This window comes from Staurois parvus, unplaced genomic scaffold (assembly GCF_062004578.1).
Source record: "Staurois parvus isolate SC_StPar_1 unplaced genomic scaffold, SC_StPar_1.0 ptg000347l, whole genome shotgun sequence".
Taxonomy (NCBI): Eukaryota; Metazoa; Chordata; class Amphibia; order Anura; family Ranidae; genus Staurois; species Staurois parvus.
In genome coordinates this window covers 12,060,307-12,083,494 of record NW_028318143.1, presented here as the reverse complement: position 1 = coordinate 12,083,494, position 23,188 = coordinate 12,060,307, and the positions used below count along the sequence as shown (strand labels likewise).

Here is a 23,188-nt window from a genome sequence, read left to right as displayed (position 1 = left end):
TATTAAAAGGGTTTCTAGGCTTCAGAGAGCCTTTATATTAGTGCAGAACACTGTACCTTTAATTTAAATGCCCTTGGAGTCTGCTGGGGAAGAGAAATAATACTGTCAGTCAGTATGACATGCAGATGAGTGCCGTCGATCTTAGAATCAACGCACACTTCACTCATTTGGGCAGTCACGGGGCACGACGAAGAAGATGAAGAAGAAGATGAAGAAGAAGATGAAGAAGAAGAAGAAGATGAAGAAGAAGATGAAGATGAAGAAGAAGATGAAGAAGAAGATGAAGAAGAAGAAGAAGATGAAGAAGAAGAAGAAGATGAAGAAGAAGATGAAGAAGATGATGATGATGAAGAAGATGATGATGAAGAAGATGATGAAGAAGAAGATGATGAAGAAGAAGATGATGAAGAAGAAGAAGATGAAGAAGAAGAAGATGAAGAAGAAGAGGAAGAAGAGGAAGAAGAAGAGGAAGAAGAAGAAGATGAGGATGAAGAAGAAGAAGAAGAAAATGAGGATGAAGAAGAAGAAGAAGATGAAGAAGAAGATGATGATGAAGAAGATGATGAAGAAGAAGATGATGAAGAAGAAGATGATGAAGAAGAAGAAGATGAAGAAGAAGATGAAGAAGAAGAAGATGATGAAGAAGATGAAGAAGAAGAAGATGAGGATGAGGAAGAAGAAGAAGAGGATGAAGAAGAAGAAGATGAGGATGAAGAAGAAGAAGAAGAAGAAGATGAGGAAGAAGAAGAAGAAGAAGAAGAAGAAGAAGAAGAAGAAGAAGGAAAATAATAATAATAAGAAGAAGGAAAATAATAATAATAAGAAGAAGAAGGAAAATAATAATAAGAAGAAGAAGGAAAATAAGAAGAAGAAGAAGGAAAATAAGAAGAAGAAGAAGAAGAAGAAGGAAAATAAGAAGAAGAAGAAGGAAAATAAGAAGAAGAAGAAGGAAAATAAGAAGAAGAAGAAGGAAAATAAGAATAAGAAGAAGAAGAAGGAAAATAAGAAGAAGAAGAAGAAGGAAAATAAGAAGAAAAAGAAGAAGAAGAAGAAGAAGGAGAAGGAAAATAAGAAGAAGAAGAAGAAGAAGGAAAATAAGAAGAAGAAGAAGAATGAAAATAATAATAATAAGAAGAAGGAAAATAAGAAGAAGTAGAATGAAAAGAAGGAGAAGAAGAAGAAGGAGAAGAAGGAGAAGAAGAATGAAAAGAAGAAAGAGAAGAAGAAGGAGAAGAAGAATGAAAAGAAGAAGGAGAAGAAGAAGAAGAATGAAAATAAGAAGAAGAAGAAGAATGAAAATAAGAAGAAGAAGAAGAATGAAAATAATAAGAAGAAGAAGAATGAAAAGAAGAAGGAGAAGAAGAAGGAGAAGAAGAATGAAAAGAAGAATGAAAAGAAGAATGAAAATAAGAAGAAGAAGAATGAAAAGAAGAAGAAGAAGAAGAATGAAAATAAGAAGAAGAATTCCAGTACAGCAAAAAGTGTATCTGCAGAGAGCTCCGCTATTTCTGACAGTTCTCTGACAGTTCCTTCACATTTACAGCGGTTGAAACATTGTATCTATTTGTTTCTGAATAAAAACATCTGTATCCTAAATGGAAACAAATAGATACAATGTTTCAACCGCTGTAAATGTGAAGGAACTGTCAGAGAACTGTCAGAAATAGCGGAGCTCTCTGCAGGGACACTTTTTGCCGGCTGTAGAAGGGATGAAAATCGGCCGATCGGGTAAAATTCGATTCGTGCATCCGAAGTTTGCTAATTTTCGGATTCGATGCGAATCGAATTTTTCCTAATATTCGAAACGAATTCCACTTCGCCAAGTTCGATTCGCTCATCTCTAGTCATAATAATGATCCATCCACATTATTGTTTTGGGGAATAGAAAATTACAAGGGGCATTGGAGGGGGTCTCATAAAGTGCGATCTTTAAGTCAGGCTGAGTCAAAGTGGATCTATATTATGCAAACACAAGTGCCAAAAGGTTTGAACATAGAGTTCGACCTGAATTGTTTCATTAGTGATTTTTAAGTATTTTATTTAAGTATTTTTATCTGACTATATAAGTAGTCCACCTGGCTATGGGTTTTTTCATTTCCTGTATTCAGTGTATTTATGTATTGTATTTATTTTATTTATGGTTTTAAGTTCATGCATGTGTGTGTAGGTATGTCATATATATACATATATGCATGTAGTTTTTAAGGTATTGATTACTGCAATGGGTATCATGCGTTTTTGTGATTTATCCCATGCAGTATCTATATTGTAGAATGGCTTGTTTTTGATCCTCAGTTATAGCATGGGTAGAATATATAATCAGTATATAGGGGATTAATCTCCCCTGTATACGGTTACCTGGTCCGTATATGGCTGGTGCGGTTTACAGTCGGCACATCTCAGTACCAAATTGGGCTCCGAGAAAATGGCCGCTGTGGGTTGTCTAAGTCTGATGATTGACACCCAGGTGGCCTATATAAAGCATCGATGTCGTTGTGGGCGGTTACCCTGATGAAGTCACGTGCACCCGTGACGCAACGCGTTGGCACGCCCTGACGACACTTCCGGTACGCGGTGACGTCACTTCCGACGTACGCGCCATATTGGGACTCCAGGTACACCCGCAGTACCAGGACTACATGAGGACTTGTCATATGCTTTTAATCTTATGTGGAAATGTGAGTAGGAACCCTGTATCTATACTTTATAATTAAAATTACAGTATCACGCTATGGGAGTTTTTGTTTTGTGTTTCTGAGCATCGCCTGGTGGTATATTACCACCATTAACAGCGGCTGGAGGTGGTTTTGGAATACAGTACTTGAGGTGGAATCTGCCGTGGATCTGTGACCGGCTGACATCTGAGGGTTATACCCTATATATTATCAAGGCGTATTGGCCCTTGTGGTCGATGCGGGGAGGTGAGGAGGCACTCAGACCATTGTAGGATTGTGGCACTATTGGCACTCTCACGTTCTGAAGAAGCACCGTTTTTGTTTGAAGTGGACTGCATTTATTCACTTTATCACTTGCTGCAGTGTGTTGTCCCTTTGCATGATTATATATTAACCATCATAGATATATGGTCACGTTTCTCTCCACCGGGGATTGACGGGGTCATCCTTGCATGCATGTTTATTTGTGTTATATATATATATTTATGTAATAGTTTAGGGTTATGTCCATTTATCTAATGGCATTTGTTTAGCGCTGCACCAATTTTTATAATTTATTCATACACTTTTGGTTAAAGAGGGTGCTGGCTGCTTAGTTAGTTTTTTATTCATCTGAAGCGCAGGAGGTTTAATTACATATTTTAGCCCATCACTTATTACCCTTTGTGTTAATATATATTAACCCTTTGTAGCGCTGCATGTATTATTTATTTTTGTCCCATTGTTGATTGAGTTAATTGAGTTACCTGTTGTTTCTGACTGTTGGCTAGTCCTCCTGTAGGTTCCTACATGATGGATTTAGTCTTGTGTCAGCTTTACTTCTTTATCTAATCAGTGTGGGATTGTTCATGTGGGGACTGCCCCTGTTTTTGCAGTGTATAAAAACCTGTATTTCTGTTGAATAAAGAGCTCCAGTTTTGCACCTAAGCTAGTGTCTAGTTCTTGGGTGCAACGACCAGCTATAATACTTTGGTCCTGTGTCCCAGTGGTGAGGAAGCAGTTCTTTGACGGAAGCACCCATGCGGGATACCAGGCGGTCCATCACAAATACCATTCCATCCAGCCAGCCGTACATTGGTCTGTTCTCAGGTTGATATCTGTGTGCATCCTGTGGTTTTCTTTGTTGGCTTCTTTTAGCTCCAACCTCATCCAGGTAGCTCTGCACATAGTAGCCAGTGTGAATACCTATTTTTTGGCTGTTCCTTATTTGCATATAAGCCAATGGTCCGCAGGTTTATACTTTAGCAGCTTCAGCAATGGACTTTATTGTGTGTTTGTTTTTTCAGTAATACTAGTTGTTATTCTTGTGATGCCCTGACTTGATGTCTGAGAGGAAGATGGCTATAGAATGGTATGGGCATCTATTTCTTAGTTTAACTCTCCTGGGGAGAGACTGTCGAGCTGGATATTTTAGTCTTGTTTATTTCTGATATTGACATTTATCAGGCACAGCAGATGATTCTTTATGATCCGGATTATTACAAATAATTATGAATACATCGCTGACACACAACAGGGATTATGTTTAGCCCAGCATCTTCCCCTTTACCCATGCTCCCAACCCCAGGGTGTCAGAGTAGAGCTTTCAGTAGTGTTTCCACACTGTATGTAGGAATTTATCCATCCTATCTTACTCCTGGGATGGACTGGGGACTACAATATGGACTGTGTGTTCTGAAGTGTGTATAGAGTAGTACCCATGACCACAATTAATGTGCACTGCTCATTCCAAACAAACAAAAGTGAGTAGGAAAAGGAGAGGATGTTACAAGGAGGTAGAAAAACACAGTAAAAAATTATTTCATGAAACATGCTGTAGATGATAGGGCCATTGAGTAGTTGTGAATTGTGAATGGATTATTATTGCAGATTAAGGATATTGTTTAGTGTAACTTTAAGGATGTTGTGCCCTTTCCTAAGGTAAGTTTGGTGTATCACCTATAGCAGGGGTCTCCAAACTTTCTAAAGAAAGGGCCAGTTTACTGGCCTTCAGATTTTAGGGGGCTGAACTGTGGCTATTGGGAGTAGAAATTGTGCTCGCATCAGTGGGAGTAAGCAGTGCATCTTTGGCATTAAGGGGATAATTAGTGCCCCATTGTTGGTGTCAGTGGGAGGAATAGTGCCCCATCATTGGTGTCAGTGGAAGGAATAGTGCCCAATCGTTGGTGTCAATGAGAGAAATAGTGTCACCTTGTTGATGTCAGTAACAAGAATTATGCCCCGTGATTGATGTCAGTGGGAGGAAAAATATCTTGTTTCAGTGGGGGGAAAAGTGTCCCAAGGGCTGGATAAAGGCAAGCAAAGGGCTGCAGTTTAGAGACCACTGACATGTAAATTATAATCATCTGATTATACACTGCTTTTTAAAGTTGAGTATTAGCTGCAAAGCCCCTCACCAAAATAAGTAACAAGGTAACCCAATCCAGGTAAAGTGGATCTGTCACTAGGATAAAAAAAAAACGAATATAGAGCCACTATGTACATTTCTCATGTGTGGTGAATTAAATCTTTACTATGTTTAAGTGACTTTAATTTCTTATCTTTTTAATTTTTCTGGACTGCAAGCATTTCTCAGCTCAGCGTGATCTGTCCCAATAGCTGGACTTGGGACTGGGTGGGTTCAGTTCTCTTTAACATACAATATGCCCAGCTCCAAAACCTTTAAACTTGTGTTGAGACAGAAAGAGTCCAAATCTATTAAAACTGCCTGTACAGTATACACAGGGTAAATTATGGAAATACAGCTTCCTGCTGTCCTCAAGGGAAAGACACGTGAGTTGAATTTTTCCTTGCTGGAAGTTCCAGAGAAGAGCATCTAAAAAAAGTAAACTGCAACTGGAACATGTAATAAATTTAAAGTAGGAATTCTTCAAATCTGGCTGCAAAAGTTTAAATACCATTTAAGCTACAGTTCTATGGATACACTCTTATCCAGAGATGCATCTGAACATTCTGATAAGGAGAGACTGGACAAACCTGATATATGAACAAATCCTGCCTGTTCTCAGGCAACCTGGGTCCATTGTACTGTATATGAGCTGAGGTGGGTAAAAACAGAATGGCCTAGAAAAATTGGCTAGAATAACAAAACGAGCCAACTTAAAAAAAAAAAAAAGATTACCAATGCCTTATCTGCTGGCCATTTCAGCACCTCGGACAGCATGGTGCCAAATGCTATTGGTAAGAAACAGTCGTAAAAGGAAAAGGATAGTGTTAATAGCCTATAAACGCAGAATAGATTTTGCCATTTGTGCTTTACAGTGTCTCATGTAATGAGCGCCATTCTATCTACATCCTACACTGTCTCTTTCTGCAAGACTGAAATGTGATTTCCCCACTCTACTAGCTTAATGCTGTGTGACATAGGAATATAATTCATTTCCAGCCAATGCACCTGATCTAGAAAAGCCATGAGTAGCTCCATTGCTGTTCCCAGAATTCATAGAAGCTGGAGAGCTGGCTCCAATATGCTGGAATATGCACAGTTAGCCAGCACCTGCTATCAGCATCCATTGAGACTGTTCTCATGCACATTGTGACTTTTCTATAGAAAAGGCTGTGGGTATTAATATGGAGAGACAAAGCTTGTTTATTTGTGTTGTACAATGATAGAGCAATTATTTTGTTGTCCAGAATGTTAAGTGAGAATTGCACTAAATATTTTATGTAAAAAGGGATCATAGAAGAACATCCTAGTAATCTCAAAAATGTATTTTTTTTAAAGAGACACCATCACTATTTTGCCCAATCAGGTGTAACTTACTGATACAGGTATGTTCAGGTATGGGGGAGCATGTGACCTTTTCTCATGTTACAGTTCTTGGGACTTATGGTCAAACACTAGGTCTGAATGTTATCACATGCAAGGATGATGTTACTGCTCCCTCTAAGCTCCGACACCAGCTGACCCTTGGTATTTTGGTGATGGCTTTGATAGAGGAAGAAGTGGTCTGAATGGGTAGATGGCAACACACAGCCCTTTGATGTGCATAGCATCATCCTTCAAATGTCTTCAAAACCCTTTGTTTAAGTGGCATTTATGCAGTGTTTTTAACTCATAACTACCCTTCAATACCTGCCATGAATATTAAAATGATCACCACATGTCTCTTTCATGAGGCATCAACGCCTATCAGCCGCCTCCAATAATTTCAATGATGAAGCACTGTAACTGCACATATAGCATTTATGGCATGTTGAAGCATTTATCAAGAGTCAGTTGGGCACCTGGGGGAGATACAGTGGAGGTTCCTGTATCCCAGAATGCATTGGGAAATAATAGATTGCAAAGGCAGAGCAATTGCAGCCACTTTCTCTTTTTACAGAGCACCTGTGTGGTAACATCATTTCCTCCTGTGTGTAGGCAAAAGCATCAAATATCCAGCAATACTGGCAGTGTCAGACAGGAGCATGGCCATTGAGAACTATTGCCAGTGGCAAAGCTTTTTGAGTCAGCAAAGTGTTGGTGCCAGAAGCTTTTGGTGCCTGTATGTCACTGTGACAATATTTCCATGATCATCTGGAGCTGGACCAAGCCAAGTGTCAAAAAGATCAGATCATGAATCCATCTTGCAGAGATATCACAAAAATGTCTGCTATCACACCACAACCTAAACACACTTCAAAGTATTCATGGGCATTTAACAAGTATTCTTGATGCCTTTTCAACTTTTAAAAAACACAACAAAAACAAGTCATAAATGTTATAGGCAAGTTAGTGAGCGTTGCTTCCATTGTAATCAACACACATGTGAACGAGCCCAAGAGAGGGCTTTTACTCTGAACAAAATTCAAGCTGAAATGTTTAGAGTTCAATTATTAAATTGGTTCTAAAGCCTCCAAGGTTTTTTACCTTAATGCATTCTATGTATTAAAGTAAAACACCTTCAGTGTAACTAAATGCCCCCCTGCCCCACCCCCTATACTTACCTGAGCCCTATTGTGATCTAGCGCTGTGCATGAAAGCTGTAGCTCTCCATGCTTTGTTCCTCCTAACTGGGCAGATCAATAGCATTGGCTCCCACTCCTATCAATCAACTGCAGTGATGAGGGAGGGGACAGGGCTGAGTCCTGCTGTCTTTGTCAATGGACACAGCAGCAGGACTCAGGAGCGAGCCTGCACAAATGCCCCCATGGGAATTGGCTTCCTATTGAGGGCTCCAGCAAGAGAGGAGAAGCCAGGAGCTCCAGCGGGGGACCCGAGAAGAGGAATATCGGGGCCATTCTGTGCAATTCTATTGCACAGAGCAGATAAATATAGACATGTCTGTTTTTTTTTTTTTATTTTTCATTTGCAATCACTTTAAAGCTGGCTGTGCACTAGTAGATTTTTGTTTGAAATGTTTTGTTTGAAGAGCGTTAATTCAACTTCCTAATTGTTACTGAGGTCAAATTGTCATCCATTTTGGACCACAGTAATGAGAACATTTGAAGGAGCATGATGGAAATAACTTTTCTTCAATGATTGAATATCCAACAGTGATTGTGTTTTTCTTTCAGGAAAGTCTATTCATTCAAAAATCAAATGTTAAAAGCAAACAAAATTTGCTTTCAAATGACATTTGTTAAGTCATCGATTGTACTCCAAATTCTTGTACCAGTTTTCATATACAGTCATGGTCAAAAATATTGGCACCCCTGCATTTCTATCAGATAATGCACCACATCACCCAGAAAATTGTTGCAAGTACAAATGTTTAGGCATTCTCATGTTTATTTCTTTTGTTTGTATTGGTATGACACAAAAAAGCGGAGAAACTAAAAACCAAAATTGACACATTTCACACAAAGCCCCAAAATGGAATGGACAAAATTATTGGCACGTTCTTAAAATTGTAAGAAATAATTGTATTGGACTTCTTGACAATGTTGTGCTCAGTGGACACAGAAACATTAAGATCTGTTAATTGATACAGGTGAGTTTAATTACAAATTTCAGGAGCATCACAAACTTACAATTTTGAGAAGGTGCCAATAATTTGGTTTTGTCCATTTTTGGAGTTTTGTGTGGAATGTGTCAGATTTGGCTTTTTGTTTTTGTCATACCAATACATACAAAAGAAATACACATGATAATGCATAAACATTTGTAATCGCAACAATTTTTCTGGGTGAAGTGGTGCATTATCTGACAGAAATGCAGGGGTGCCAATATTTTTACCTTCAGTACATCCATCGTGTGTGTTTATGTACTTTTTTAATGAGTAGATTTTTCTTTATTTTATTTTTATTGTATATTGCTGTGTCATTTTGTATGTGGAAGTCCTGTGTGAGATGAGCACAGTGCAGAAGTTGTGTAGGAAGCATTTGGCTTAGGTTTGTGCTCTTGCTGCCCGGGTCATTGGATGGAAGTTTTTGGCTGCCGGTACTGTCACTTTGCAGCCATAATCACAATGGATGGGAGTGTATACATTTCTCCATCTGTGAAGAAAAAATGACAAGCGCACAGTCCTGCTGCAGTCTCACCACCTCGGCCAGGCTGTTTGGTAAACCAAATATGTTTCTGCTTGAAGTATTTTGGACAGAGGAATGACTGTTTAAAAAACATGCCAGCTTTGATAGATGTGCTCTTTAATTGGGGAATTCTTGGCTTTGTTCTTCTACTTTTCATTTCTGTGTGATCGAACACATTTCATTATTGACTCACAACATTCCAAGCCATTTGGACTGTGTTTTTTATTTTTATGTTTTTTAAGAAAGGAAGACATTTCATGTTTTGGCGGCTGTGGAGATTATTTTTTTCTGCATAATTTAACTTGCTGGCAGGAGAAAATGATAGCATACGACCACAGAGAGTATCAGCTCTCTTATTATTACAGTATGCCCATAAAGCTGGCCTGTGTCATATAGCACAGAAAAATCTTCTACAAATATTTTTTTCCTAAGTATTTATAATATTTAAATTCTGTTCACCAAATATGGCAAAAGCTTTTACACTAACTTGCATCTGACTGTTCACAACCAATAAGAACACTGTGAGGCATTCTGAGAATTTTTGGCAGTGCCAGTCAAATTCTTTGTGTTCTGGTAAATTTCTGTACACACCACTGAATTTTTATATGTGCCTGTATTTTGGCAGTTTTTTGGAAACTTTAAAAATAGTGATCAAATGAAAAGCTATATAGCTGTAGATATGCTGCAGATACATTGTGGGGGATATAATAAAAACACTTAAAGTGTTACTAAGCCCACAACAGTAAAATCAGTCTGTATTTGCAGTAAAACATGCTTGTTATACTCACTGTGGAACCTAAGGAATTAATCCTTTACATTGTTTAAAAATGCTGTTTGATCCTGACTTCTCTGATCCTCCCCTTCTTCCAGTGTCTCCCTCTTATCTCCTGATAAGACATATCGTGTGAAGACACTCTGCACATGCTCAGTTTAGTGTGTATTGCTAGAGAGTTTTTTTTTTTGTTCTTGGGAGAGTACATGTGTTCAGCACAGGGCCAATCAGCACTGTCCAGACTGAGGTCAGGGGTTCCGAATCCTCCTAGAGAAGAAAAAAGCTCCTCTTACAAGCTTTAACCAGTGCTCTACTGAGCACTGATAGAAGTCACAAAACTGCTTTAATTTCTGATGAGAAAAGGTATTTAGCAGTTTAGATTTACTAAAACAATTGCATTTCCATGTTGTGTGTACTGTGAGGGATCAGATATAGTGAATGTAGGGTCCTGGGTTTAGTACCACTTTACAATACAAGGATGAGGATTTAATAGAAGCTGTTTTATTTTTTTTTCTGTGAAACTATTACCTTAAAAATAAAAAAGATATAAAAAGATATTACAGCGATAAGATAGGCAGACTTTACTGAAGTTGTCTTTTAAACATACCCCCTCTCACTGTAGCCAGAACACTAAAGCTCTTACCTTAATCCTTGCTCCTTAGTTCTTCACTGTGTGGTGCTGCCCAGTGCCCCACGGCCTTTGCAAGAAAAGCATTGCTGCTCTATTCATTCCTAAGAACAGCTGGATGGTTGGAGTTGGGGGCCATCCACATCGTTTTAAATGAACTAACTGATCCCAAACGTCTGTATCCTAGCCATGAGGCTGAATTCAGCACCAAAAAAAAGGTGTTTGCACTATTTTTTGTAATGCAGCACCATAATCTACTGTAGTGAATTGCCATGCTTTGAGGTGCCATGCAATGCAAGTACATTGGTAAGTGTTGTGGTGCCATTAAGGTGGTATTAAATCCAAAACCTACCAATTATTAGATGTGGTGGCTGCATTCATTGACTTTTTTAGTTTTTTTTTATTTATTTTCACCTGTTGATCCTAAAGTGTGGTATATTTCAACAGACCAAGCTATCCAGTAAAAATGGCAGGTAGAGAGTTAGGACAAACATAAAAAAAAGGACGCAAGTGCCTTGTGAATTATTCATAGCACTTTATTAATGGATAAAAAGAGTGCAGGAACAAGAGAGATATTTGGTGCACTAAGAGGAAAAAGTCCAGATGTTTTATATGATGGCTAGTAAATTAACCACATAAGTAAAGTCCTTAGAGTCCAAAGGTGGTTAACCACTTTCCATCCAGCCCATGTACATAAACGGCCAGACGGGAGCAGTGCAGGAGTGGGTGGCTGTCTATATTCCCTGCCTGTGCGTGCTCTCCGGGAGCGCACGACACCGCAATCCGATGCCGTCTGTGTCTTCCGGACACAGCGGAACACTGATCGCTGTATGGGACCTTTGTGTGAGGTCCCGATCATGTGATCACTGATTGGCAAATCAGTAATCACATGAATAGTAGTAAGCAAGATGTGACTTCTTGACATCATTGCTTACTACGTGTGAAATCTGTGAATGATCACAGAGATCACATGGTACAAGGCTATTCACAACAGCCTTGTACCATGTGACAAGCTGTGACCAGTCACAGCTCTCACAGTATTTCTCAATGGCTGCAAGAATGCAGCCAGAGAAAAGGAGAAATTATTGTTTTTACAGCCTTTATGGGTGTAAAAGCAATCAGTGTAAAAAAAAGAAAAAATCTTAATCACCTCCCACAAGTAGTACAGTGTCACTATGGTGATACTGTACTGCTTGGGTGACGGTATGTTAAAAAAAAACATAAATAATAATATAAAAAAATGTAAAAACAATTTTTGAAAAATTATAATTGTTGGTTATAAACTAGTTTGGGTTTTTTTTTTTTTTTACTAAAAAGATAGCTGAATACATTTTGGCCAAGATTTATGAAGAAAGATTATTTATTTGCTAAATTTTATAAGAAAAACACTTTTTTTTTTCAAAATGTTTGGACTTTTTCATTTATATAGCAAAACTACAAATCCCAGTGGTGAATAAATACCACCAAAATAAAGTCTTATCTGTCTAAAAAAAATGCTAAAAAATTCATACGGTTACAGTGTTGCATGACTGCGCAATTGTCATTCAAAGTGTGATAGCACTGAAAGCTGAAAATTGGCCTGGACAGGAAGGGGTGAAAGTGTTCGGACTTGAAGTGGTTAAAGGATAATCCAACAATGCTTGACTCAGTAGCAGCCAATTCATAAAGAGCTAAAAGAGAGCAGCGCCATCTAAGTGCAGCGATAAAAACAACATTTATTTCCACAAAATTGGCAACTCATAATAGTAGTCAAATGAGCGCTTGTCAATCTGGTGTCAACTGCTGTGCAACTCTGGCCCAGTCCCTTGTAGGCAGGTCTCCAATGCACTGTCCTTGGCTGTGCAGGTGGCTCCCAGCACTTCCTGGTTGGCATGGAGCCACAGGGCTGATGGGAGTGACATCAGCTCTGGGTACAGCAGCAGTAGGCATGCCTTGGTTAGAGCATGCATGCTCCTTCAACAGGCCTGATGAAGTCAACTGCGTCTAAAAGTGCATTTGACTCTACCATATACCTAGATTGACAATGCTGCTGCCTATACTGTAGATGCCCAGGTGAAAATAAAGAAAAAAACAAAATAAAAAGCAGATCTAACACATCCACCACATTTAAAGATTGCTAATCTGCAATGTATAACATTTTTGGCTTTGGGTTTCATACCTCTTTAAGAATGAATGGCACCACAGCTCAGCAAGGTGAACTCAACCTTACAGTTTCTCCATAAAGTGACAAATTGTAAAATAAAATGCCCATTTCAAAGAAGACAATATTCACCGCTTCTGCCATCCACACCACCAATCTCTGTATTGCAGAGATAGTGATGCCTAAAGAACCTTCATAATCAGCACTTCAAGGAGTGTTTGATCCCTGGTCTATCACTGCACTCAGTGGGTTCACCTGCAGACCCCTACTTGACTACAGGGCACAATAATGACATAAGGGCTGGTGGGGGGGAACTACAGGGTACAACGGGGGAATCCGCTTTTTTAAAAAACCAAGAAACCCAGAATTTTCAGATTTAGAACTTTCTTCAGGCAGTTGTATCTCTTCACTATAGGAAAGATCATCAGTTCAGGCAGCAGGAGACATTTGATAAGTGTTCTGTATTAAATATATTGTTTTCTTCTTTTTTTTGGCTTTTTTTTTTTTGCAGGAGGCATTTTATCTCTATTTCCTAAAGTGAACCTATGCTTTGCTCATGTAGGGCAATGCAACAAGTTCACTATATTCACAGCCCCAATGGCTGCTCCATGTGACTGCAAGGAACAAAGAGAAGAGGACCTGTATAAATTCTAAGTCAGTAGCTTACATAGGGCTGAAGACTTGTTCTGCCCCTTGTGATAGTGCTGGGTACCTGAGTGGCCAGTAAGTGAGTAGCTGCACTACCACGTACAAACAAGGGGTGTGAGTCACATACTCTTGTACCCCAAAAGCACAGGGTCTTTGTTATGCTAGATACCTGAGTGTCCAATCAAGTGCTGAGAATACAGGGTATTTCTTTGGCTCACATTGGTCAAACAGAGCAGATGAGGGGACTTACAAAGTGCACTTGTTGCTTTATCCTGCATGGACAAAGCACAGCTTCACCTTTAGGAAGGTCTAACCATCTGTTGAAATGGGAAAGGTTTATATAGACAACATTACATCACGTACCTTCCCATTCAGAAATGGAGAATCCATTACAAATGCACAAACATTTCATGTCTAAAAACAATGCTAGTGCCTCACCAACCCTAGTTCCACAGAACATCTAATGTATTTGGACAATATGTACGTTTTTCCTATCCTCTCTCTGCTCTTCAGACAAAAGGTAGAGAATGCTCCTGACAATGACCACCATCTATAAAGAAGTGTGCCATTGTTAAGGCTTCGGATCAGTTATTTTTTTTTTTTCTTGTACCTCTTCTTTGTATAAATAAAACATTATTTCAGATGTTCAATTAAGATAAGTGCCCTTAATTTACAGCCTCAGTCCGTTGTGCTCTCTCATTATTCAGAGCACTGTCTGTGATTCACACAGACAATTACTCTCCCCCGCTTTCCCAGTTAAATTACTGGTAATTTCTGGTTTCCCATTTATTTAGAAGGACAAAGCAAGACACTGCATTACAGCCTTGCGTTGGGACTAATGCTTTTACTTAATAATTTTCAACTCCTGCCGTGTGTCTTCGAGAATCTGGTGGAGTGGAGAAAATCTCTGATATTGTGTTTGTGAAAGCCATCGCCTGTACTGAAACAGATGAAAACAATTGGCTGCGTGATGTCATCTGCTCTGTTACTGGAGGGACAGATTCTACAAAGGAAAATAAAAAAAGAATGTCTACTTTTGCGTTCTCTTTGTGAGTGTGGCAAAATGTTTTTTTATCAGTTTTCAAATGGCTTTTTATCAAAGTGTATCTAAAGAGGACCTGTGACAACACCACTTTGCATAAAACAGTTGCACAGAAAAGCAGTCTGAGTCATAGTACTGAAATGAAGAATTTTTAACAGCAAGGGCAATTGTGACCTAAAATACATAAAGTTTAGTGTGGGTATTGAGTAGCATCAAGTACAAATGTTCCTATCACTCAGATGTTTTTTAAAACAATTATTAATTAAGAGCATCAAGTAAATCCAACGTGTCTCAGGGGTAAGGCCTCTTACTTCCTCAGTGCTTGAGCAGAGGATATTATTAGAATCACAATGGGATGCAAAAGGAAACCTATTCTGGGGGTTGATAAAGACTGTCAGATCTTAACAGCACTATGAACTTCAAACAGTGAGTGATATAAACTTTTGTACTGGATACTCTTCAATACCCTCCCAAACGGTTATCATCTGCTGAGAGCTCAGTGCAGACCATATTAACAATTTCTGAAATGTAGGCCAACATTATATTAGTAATCATAAAATAAATAATTATTTTTTGAAACTCAAGACAGTGAAGATCATAGTTTCCCCTTGTGTTAGTGGTCAGTGCAGAAATGCCTCCTTACACTAGTGGATAGTGTAATGACCCTTGACCTTTGGTGTTCAGTAAGAAGAATGCTTTGTTACCTTGGGAGCAAGTTAGAAGAACTTGGCTACTTATGGTGGAAACTTATCTGAGAGACGAATGGGGAGGCTTCTTGCTACTGGCCCTTTGGGGGTGCTGTAAGGGAGGCCATACATGATTATTTTTTTTCGTTCATCCACCAGGTTGACCAAAAAATAAACAGATTCCCCCATACACACATTTGATGTGGATGGGGGAATCCCTCCTGCTGTGGTATCGTATTCTGCCGGAGGGGAGCCTTCCTGCTGGAAGAATACCATGATTAGTGTTGATTGGCTATACCCGGTGGCATTGCCAGGCTGGTTGTATACAAGTCAATCAATAGATTAACTTGTGTACAACCAACTGGCCCATACATAGATCAAAATTTGGCTGGTCCTTCCTGAACTAGCCAAATTTTGATCCATGTATGGCCAGCTTAAGGCTGTAGTTCAATCCACTTCTAGTAACCACTGGGTTCCACTGGTTGAGATAGGGTTGTCTACCTGTACAATGTTATGCATGGAAAGGACATTATTTTTTTTAGTGTTTTTTTTTTTCTTAAAAAATGAAGCTTAACTATTATTGGATTTTAGGAAGCTTTTTTTGTACACTCTTACCTCTTCCCTATAGTTGCAACTCACACTGCATTCCACCTACTTCCAGCTTCATGTGTGTTAAAGTGGAGGATCTGCCTGCTACATTTACATGATCAGTCCCATGTTTTTTAAGTTTTGGAAAATGCTTTTTTCCCTGTGAACTCAAAACACTTTATCTGTTGTTGAGGCAGATGTTGGGCCATCTTGGGCTTGCTCAGTGGAACATCATACTAGGGGCAATGTTTTTCTAGACAGGAATCTTTTAACCTACCAGCATGTCTTTGGCATGTGGATGATAACCAAAGTACCCGGAGAAATCCCTCATATGCACAGCAGATATTGTCCTAATTGGTACTAAAGCCGAAGACCCCAATGTTGCAAGGCAAAAGGGCTAATCACTAGCCCACTGTGCTGCTGTGTTTACAATTAGTAATGCCCTCCATTCCCTTTATAAAATTATTTATACGCAGTGGTTCTGGAATATTATTCTGTTTTTTTATTTCTAATCCTTCTAATATGGTTGGAGTGTGTACTTTTCTCCTTTTTTGTTGTTGTTCTCTGATAACAAAGACATTATACACTTGCTTTTTATCTCAAGGTATCTACAGCCATGAAACCTCAAGCAATCTTAGTAAAATAAACAAGAAAAATGAACTGTGATGTTGTAAGAGGGGCTTTCAAAGTCTGTACAAAGAAACCAAAAGGGTCTGATCAAACAGCTGAGTACAAAGCCAAGAGGAACAATTGATCAAAAGTTGTAATTTTTATCATGAAACCTTTTGTGCTCTTTGAGACTCAGACTCTTATGCCTTGCTTATATAACATGAGCACACTGTATTTTTAACTTGAGTAATGTTTACCTTTTAATATTTCCATTTAGTAGTCTGTTGTCACACAGGATCAGTTGGATATATTGGATATGGTAACAAACTGATTAATTCCTCCTCTTATTTCTTGTTCTGTCTCCAGAGAGGAGTATTATTTTTGATATTTTTTGTGGAAAGCAAACCTATTTATTTATTTATTTTTGCAATAGGGATCTATCCTATGAAAGATGAGACAACAAAGTAAACACATACATCATTTTAATGCACTAATGGAACTTTAGTCTCCTTTTACCCACAATTGCCTTTTATCTTTCCCGTTCGATACCTTGTTATTACCCAACAGACAATTGACAGTTCTTCCATCTGAAGTATGATGAGGTCACTCTGGATTCTTAGATTGCTTCTTACCATCATCGCCAATTACAAACAATTACAGGAAAAACTTGAAATAAAATTAACAGTACACAAATAATATACTGTAACAATTCTGGCTGAACTAACTATATACTGTATCTTGTTAAAGAGACAACTACATATCTTAGTAAAGGTGCATATATGTGGATTCTGATTTAAAACTACTAGCATGCAAAATATTGCTATAAATGATCAGTTTACACAGTCCTTGTGCAATCACAGCATCCAGTGGTGGTCAACTTAAAATTGTTGAGGGCTCCAAGTGCAATCCATATTGAAATCTGGCATGTTATACTCATAGTGACAGCTGAACTCTGTGCAGGAATTTAAAACAAAAGCATTTAGTCTGGTTGAATAATTGAATGTATTTTTATTTTAGGTAATAAGGTATATCAGATCTGCAATAATATTAGTTATCTGTTAGCTGTAAGTCAGCAGGACAGACTTGCTTTGGTGGGGGGGGGAGGCGCAGGGGGGGGGGGGGCGCAGCCCTGTGGCTCTGTGAACCAATCAACCCTTGGTGCTTTACACAGAGGAGGAGGAGAGCATAGGAGTAATAACATCATCAGTGTGATAATACTGCTAAATTGTAAGGGTTGGGGGCAGCTCAGTGTCTGTACTATAGTGCTTGATTGCAGTAGAGAAATGTGAGGTCACCAACCTGACTGTGCCTGAATCACAAGACTGGGTGAATTGAAATAAAATTAAACATGTATTTAACAGTTCTCTTGGAATTAATCATGGTTTGATCAATATAGTCTTTTTGTTCTATAGGCATTCAGAGTACTAAGCCCCATTCTGGTGGCAGTATCCGGAAGCCCCAGAAGTATGGCTTCTATTTTATACTTTTTAGTAATTTAAAGGTATTTAAAGTGTGTGAGGTATTGGCTGGCAGGATTGTGCATGCTGTATACCGTATGTGTCACCTAGTTTTTTCACATACACATGGTGTTATGATCCACCTGGTGGTACCTCTGGCAGTCCACCGGACATGATTTCCCAGAGCGTGTAGTCTAAGCCCTGGACTGCGTATTCACCAGGGCCCCTGATGGTGGGGATGGACTTGAAGCAGACCAGGACCAGGTCCTGACTTCTGAGCACTCCCACCCATGGCAGAGGGATCCACAGGGGATGACTACAGGAGGAGAGCCTGATGTGAAGAGGCCAACAGGCCCAAGCAGGACGGATGGATGGATGGTTCGTAGTCAAACAGGCCAGATTGTTACCATGGGAGCAGTGAGGTACAAAAGCGGCAGGCAGAGGAGAGTCAGGTCACACGCAGGGTCAATACCAGAGTAGTCAATCCAATAGGGGTAATCCAAAAGAGAGGTCAGGCAAGCCAGGGGTCAGGATAGGAGAAGGCAGCAGGTCAGAGGCAATCCGGGTCGGTATCCAGGCAGTAGTATACAGGAACAGAGCAAGGGAAAACACAGGAACAGGAAAGACCTAACGATCAGTGTCAGCGCAGGGCATCTTTAAATACCACGCCCTGCGCTGTCATTGGTGCCCAGCGTGTACCCGCGGTGCCTAGTGCGCATGCGCGAACTTCCTTCTGCCGCGGTCGGCCGGGACCTAGTGCCCGTATCCTGGCGCGAGCCGGTGAAACTGCGCATGCGCTGGATCAGACGCCGTGGCGGACCCTGACACATGGTGAGGGGCTCCAGAGTTATTGGCTGATATGTGGAAAACAAACTTGTTTTCTCAGGATCATAATTAATCCTGTTGTACATCCTTGAAACCAAGAGGTTTTGTAGAGCTATAGGTGTAGCTATAGGTCTCCATTCCTATTTCCTCATATCATCCTCTTCATCAATAGCCTGACCTCATTGTTAGTCTCAGCTTTCCACATTTTTTCATATGTAAGCTGATGTATAGGGCTTTCTCAAATTCTCTGCTGGAAGAGCCTGCTGCTGTGTGATAGTTGGTGCAGAGCACTTTGGAATTTCCCCTGGAGGATGAAGTTGATGCCCATCTCAGCTTCCTTGAGGAAGAAATCGTGGAACGTGAGAAATTTGTGAGACGTTAAACAAGTACTGGGCTGAAGTCCTGGGGAGCTTTTTATGACTAGCAATGTCAAGATGTCAAGGAGTATCTTAAATTTAGAGAGTGGTCCACAACCAATGTATCAGAGCCTTGCTGGTTAAGATACAGTGGTGCATAAGGCATGCAGACCCCATGTGTCTTTTCTTTTTATCCAAAGGGTAAACAGGCTCTTAAGGATGAAGGTGAGGCACCTATGGGTGCCGTATAATAACAGCCTCCTAGTCCTAAAGAAATTGCTAAACAAGGTAACACTGGGCTTTAATTTGCCTCTTCCCTGAGAACTGGGGGTAAAAATTGTTAACCAGTTCTGAAAATGTGTCTGAAATGAATGCTGTCCCTATGTTGCCTGAACTTGGGAGGATGTTGACAAGCCTACATCTGTGTTACGGGATTCCAATTTGGTAAATGCACTGAAAAATGTAAAGGTCATACATGGAGTACTCCAAGAACCAGATGTTACTCTTGTATGCCTCCACCTTTTCGTATACCATGACTTACTGTCTTGTGTAAAGAAGGAATGGAAGGAAGTAGTGGAGCAGCTGAAGGTTCCTCAGTTTCACACAAGGATGGTGTTGAATCTGTCCCTTTCTCATGTGTGGGTGGTCCTATAGGGGTAAAATATGCAGATTCTCAGAATATTAATGTGTGCTGTTCTTGGTCTTGGAGCCCAGGGATTCTATTGAGCTGTGGGTGGAAATAAGCCTCCATTCTTAAGTCCATATCTTACCTGGTAGCCAAACCGTGCCATTAGTCAGCTTTGTACAGGACTTATATGTGAGCTGTTCAGAGCTCTGTCTCGCTTGCTTTTTCTGCTGTGGGAGCTTGCTACAGTGTGAAATGACTGGGTGCTGACAGAAGCCTAAAAGCTACATGTGCTGCCTGTTCTTCAAGCAGCAGTGTCTCTATCAGAAATCTGCAGCACAAGAGAGATGATTATCAACTTATTTGTAGGGGAACTTTTTGAACATTTTTTATTGTAGCAATCTTTAAACTATAGTTCCAGTGTCTCTTTTTGCTCTGGAAGACCAGATACTGAAAAGCCTGTGAGGTTCTGGAAACAGTTTTTACAGAACGGCAATAAGGTAGTGTCAAGACAGGCTCAGAAAGTTCACATTGACATGCAAACTTAAGAGTGTAGCAATCATCATCTCTTAAATCAGGTAAATGTAATAAAAATACCAATTAGAAAATAAGTTTTGTAACATTTTCTCATTGAAGAAATTTGTTACAGATTAAAATTTATTACAATATACACTATTTAAGACATGGAACCTTAGTTCAAACCATCCTTATGTGTACAAAATTACAACCACGGGCTTGAGGTATCTTCAATACAACTTTATTTTTTTATTGTCACATTCCTATTTCCTGTTTTCTGTACAGTGAAATGGATACATTGTATGAATAGCATTTCCCCTGTAGACCCTGTTCTCATCACTGTTATATATCACTGCACTCAAGCAGCTGTAATGAGAGGCCTGTCAGACATCCAGCACATTGTGAAACAATAGTCAATAGTGTCTTGATCGGCCATCTGCTGCCGAGTGTGCTCCTGTCCAGGGAGTGCCTCATTATGGTCCGAGACTTCCAGACACTGCAGATTGTGAAACCTGGCAAGATAAAATAACATCTGAACCAAACTAAATATCTATACAAATACCTTACTGTAAGGGTGGTGCTTTTTACAGTGTGTCCTGTCTAACTATCTATCTATCTATCTATCTATCTACATTTCTACCTGTTGCATATTTTTATGTAATCCGTGTTATTACCTCTCTTTGTCACTAAACTAAATGGTTATTCACATTTAGAGACACGTGGAGTGATTTCAAGATTAGGCCACTAGTTATTGATTTTACCTTTGGTCTAATTTTGTTGAAGTAGAAAGTTTCAGTTTCACTCATTGAGCTGCTTTGGTGAAATGTATTTATTTAGAGAACATGTTTTTGATGTAATTAGGATAGTTTAGTTTATTTAATTTAGTGCTCTTTGTATTTGTATTTTTTCACCTTCTTTGTAAATGTAATTATTATTTGTACTGTTTCTTTTTTTTTTTTCTTTGTTGTAGAAATATGAGGCAGTTTTTGGCACAAGAGCAGGTTTGGGGTAATTACACTGGAACTTAACTGTATCTGACCATCATAAACTGAAAATACTATTTAATCAATTTCATTAGTCAAATCACTCCCCTCCATCCATCAGTGTTTCCTTTCTTTATTTTGTTGAGAAGTTACACCCCCATAGCTTTTCTAGCCATGGCCATCTTGAGTAGGGGCAATGATTCATGTATCATTTACTTTCTGGAATCCATCTGCCCTTAGCTCAGGTATGCAGGCAGGAAGGTGTGCTTAGCTGAGAAAGCCCCTCACCCCTCCTTTAGAGGAAATTTAAAAAAAAATGCCCATTTATTTATTACAGGTAAAATAGTGCCATCAACTTACGCAGCACTTTACATATATATTTATACATTTTACATTCACATCAGTCCCTAACCCTCAAGGGGCGTACAATCTAAAGTCCCTAACTTACATTCATACACATACATAAACTAGGATAAATTTAGACAGGATCCAATTAACCTACCAGCATGTCTTTGGAGTGTGGGAGGAAACCCATGCAGGCACAGGGAGAACATGCAAACTCCAGGCAGGTGGTGCCATGGTCAGGATTCGAACCAACTACCCTAGTACTGCCAAGTGAAAATGCTAACCATTTAGCCACTGTGTTGCCCATGAAAACTCCTGGGATGTATGACCTCATTTTGGCCTAGGCCAGAAACCAGGAAGCAGCTGAAGAAAGAAAATATAGTATACCTTCCTATTTATTTACTAATGCTAGCAGCATAAGGATTAAAATAGTTAATGTTGATAAAGAGAATTTAGTTCTGCTTTAAAAGGAGCTTCTGGAGTTATTTAATGCCCATTACAGCCTCTTAAAAACCCTTTTGATTCCAATGTATATCACCAAAATTGAGATATTTTACTGAAAGCACCTGAACTTCCTCATTAGTGAGAAGCAAATACATATCCTACTCAGTGCACTGGTATTGCAATATAAATATTTTTCTTTTAAGGATTCTGTTTCTTGCCTGTTGCTTTTCTAGACCTTTATGTATATTAGGCCTCCACTTGAATACTGCTTGCCCTAACCTTCACCTTTTCTACAACTGCCTGCTCTCCAATTTCCCCAGCCACACTTTTTGCATTTTACACTGGCTTAAAATGTACTCTTTTCTACAACTGTTGTCAGTGGGGCATACTGAGGGTGATGGCATCATGATAGCAAATCCGTGGCAGTTTGTGGGTGTTTGTGAGTGCTTCCTATACCACGGAGGTGTTCATAAAAGATAAAAGTCATGGGAGCACTACACCAATATTTCAGGGTCCAGAAACGATACAATGCTCATGACCATTGTTAGTGCCATGAACGGAAAAATCCAACCTGTGACCGTCCTTATACAAGCACACTCATTATAAAAGCAACGTAGATAATATGTTTTTGCTGAGATTCAACTGTGTTCGTCTCACTCTAAATATTTCTGCTCCATTTTTAATTTAATTTTTTTCTTTGTCAGGTTTTCTAGACTAATATTTACTATCACAGACAAATAATAGACACTGGTTTTCACAGATATAATTATCCTGATGTATTAATGAATGGATCTCTCTACAATTTCATTATTGCGGTGATATTACCACAGCGTAGAAAACACTGTAGATTGCATATTAAATAACAAAAAATAGTTATTATGTTGAATATTTCCTGCTCATACTAATATAGGCATGTTTTTTTATCAAGAGATGAGAAGATATTTTTAGCGCAACAGCAAAGTAACAAAACCTTCTTAACAATCTCCGGAGGATAATTTGTTAGACTTTTAATCGGTTCCTTGTACCAAACTCATTTACCCAGCATGACGTATACAATCTGTAGGAGCCTTCTATAAGGAATTCACATCATGATTACAGTTATTCAAATAAAAACATTTTGAAGTAGCGCTATTGTCTGGGCAGTTACAACTCACATGAGTGAGTGAAAGATGTTGGCTGTTCCCTAGGCTAATTACACCACTAATGTCTTTACTTTGCATAATAATACACGGTTCCATACACAACCAGTGGCTGCCATTCTGCTACCAGCCCAATACAGTGCCTAAAATTACTCCATATTTGCTAACAAACAGAATTAACTCCTTTGGTGCAGTGAATGCCTGACAGGTGTTGCCTGGCAGGTTTTCGGCCAAGGGGGACTAGTGTTTATCGTTTG

General features: G+C 39.2%; 1 protein-coding gene and 1 long non-coding RNA gene across 5 annotated transcripts in view; one reads left to right on the top strand and one right to left on the bottom strand.

Moving 5' to 3' along the window:
* LOC149456841 (cytosolic carboxypeptidase 6-like) overlaps positions 1 to 23,188 on the top strand; it is a 2,243,892-nt gene that overhangs the window by 572,805 nt on the left and 1,647,899 nt on the right. The window lies entirely within an intron of this gene.
* The window catches only part of LOC149456843 (uncharacterized), a 92,480-nt gene that overhangs the window by 5,295 nt on the left and 63,997 nt on the right, over positions 1 to 23,188 (bottom strand). The window contains exon 3 of one of the 2 annotated variants that reach the window (XR_016313798.1): positions 20,246 to 20,532. The exons of the other annotated variant lie outside the window; for it this stretch is intronic. This is a non-coding gene — a long non-coding RNA (uncharacterized LOC149456843). Of the gene's footprint in view, positions 1 to 20,245; positions 20,533 to 23,188 lie in introns of those variants that run through there. 2 annotated transcript variants of the gene reach the window in all.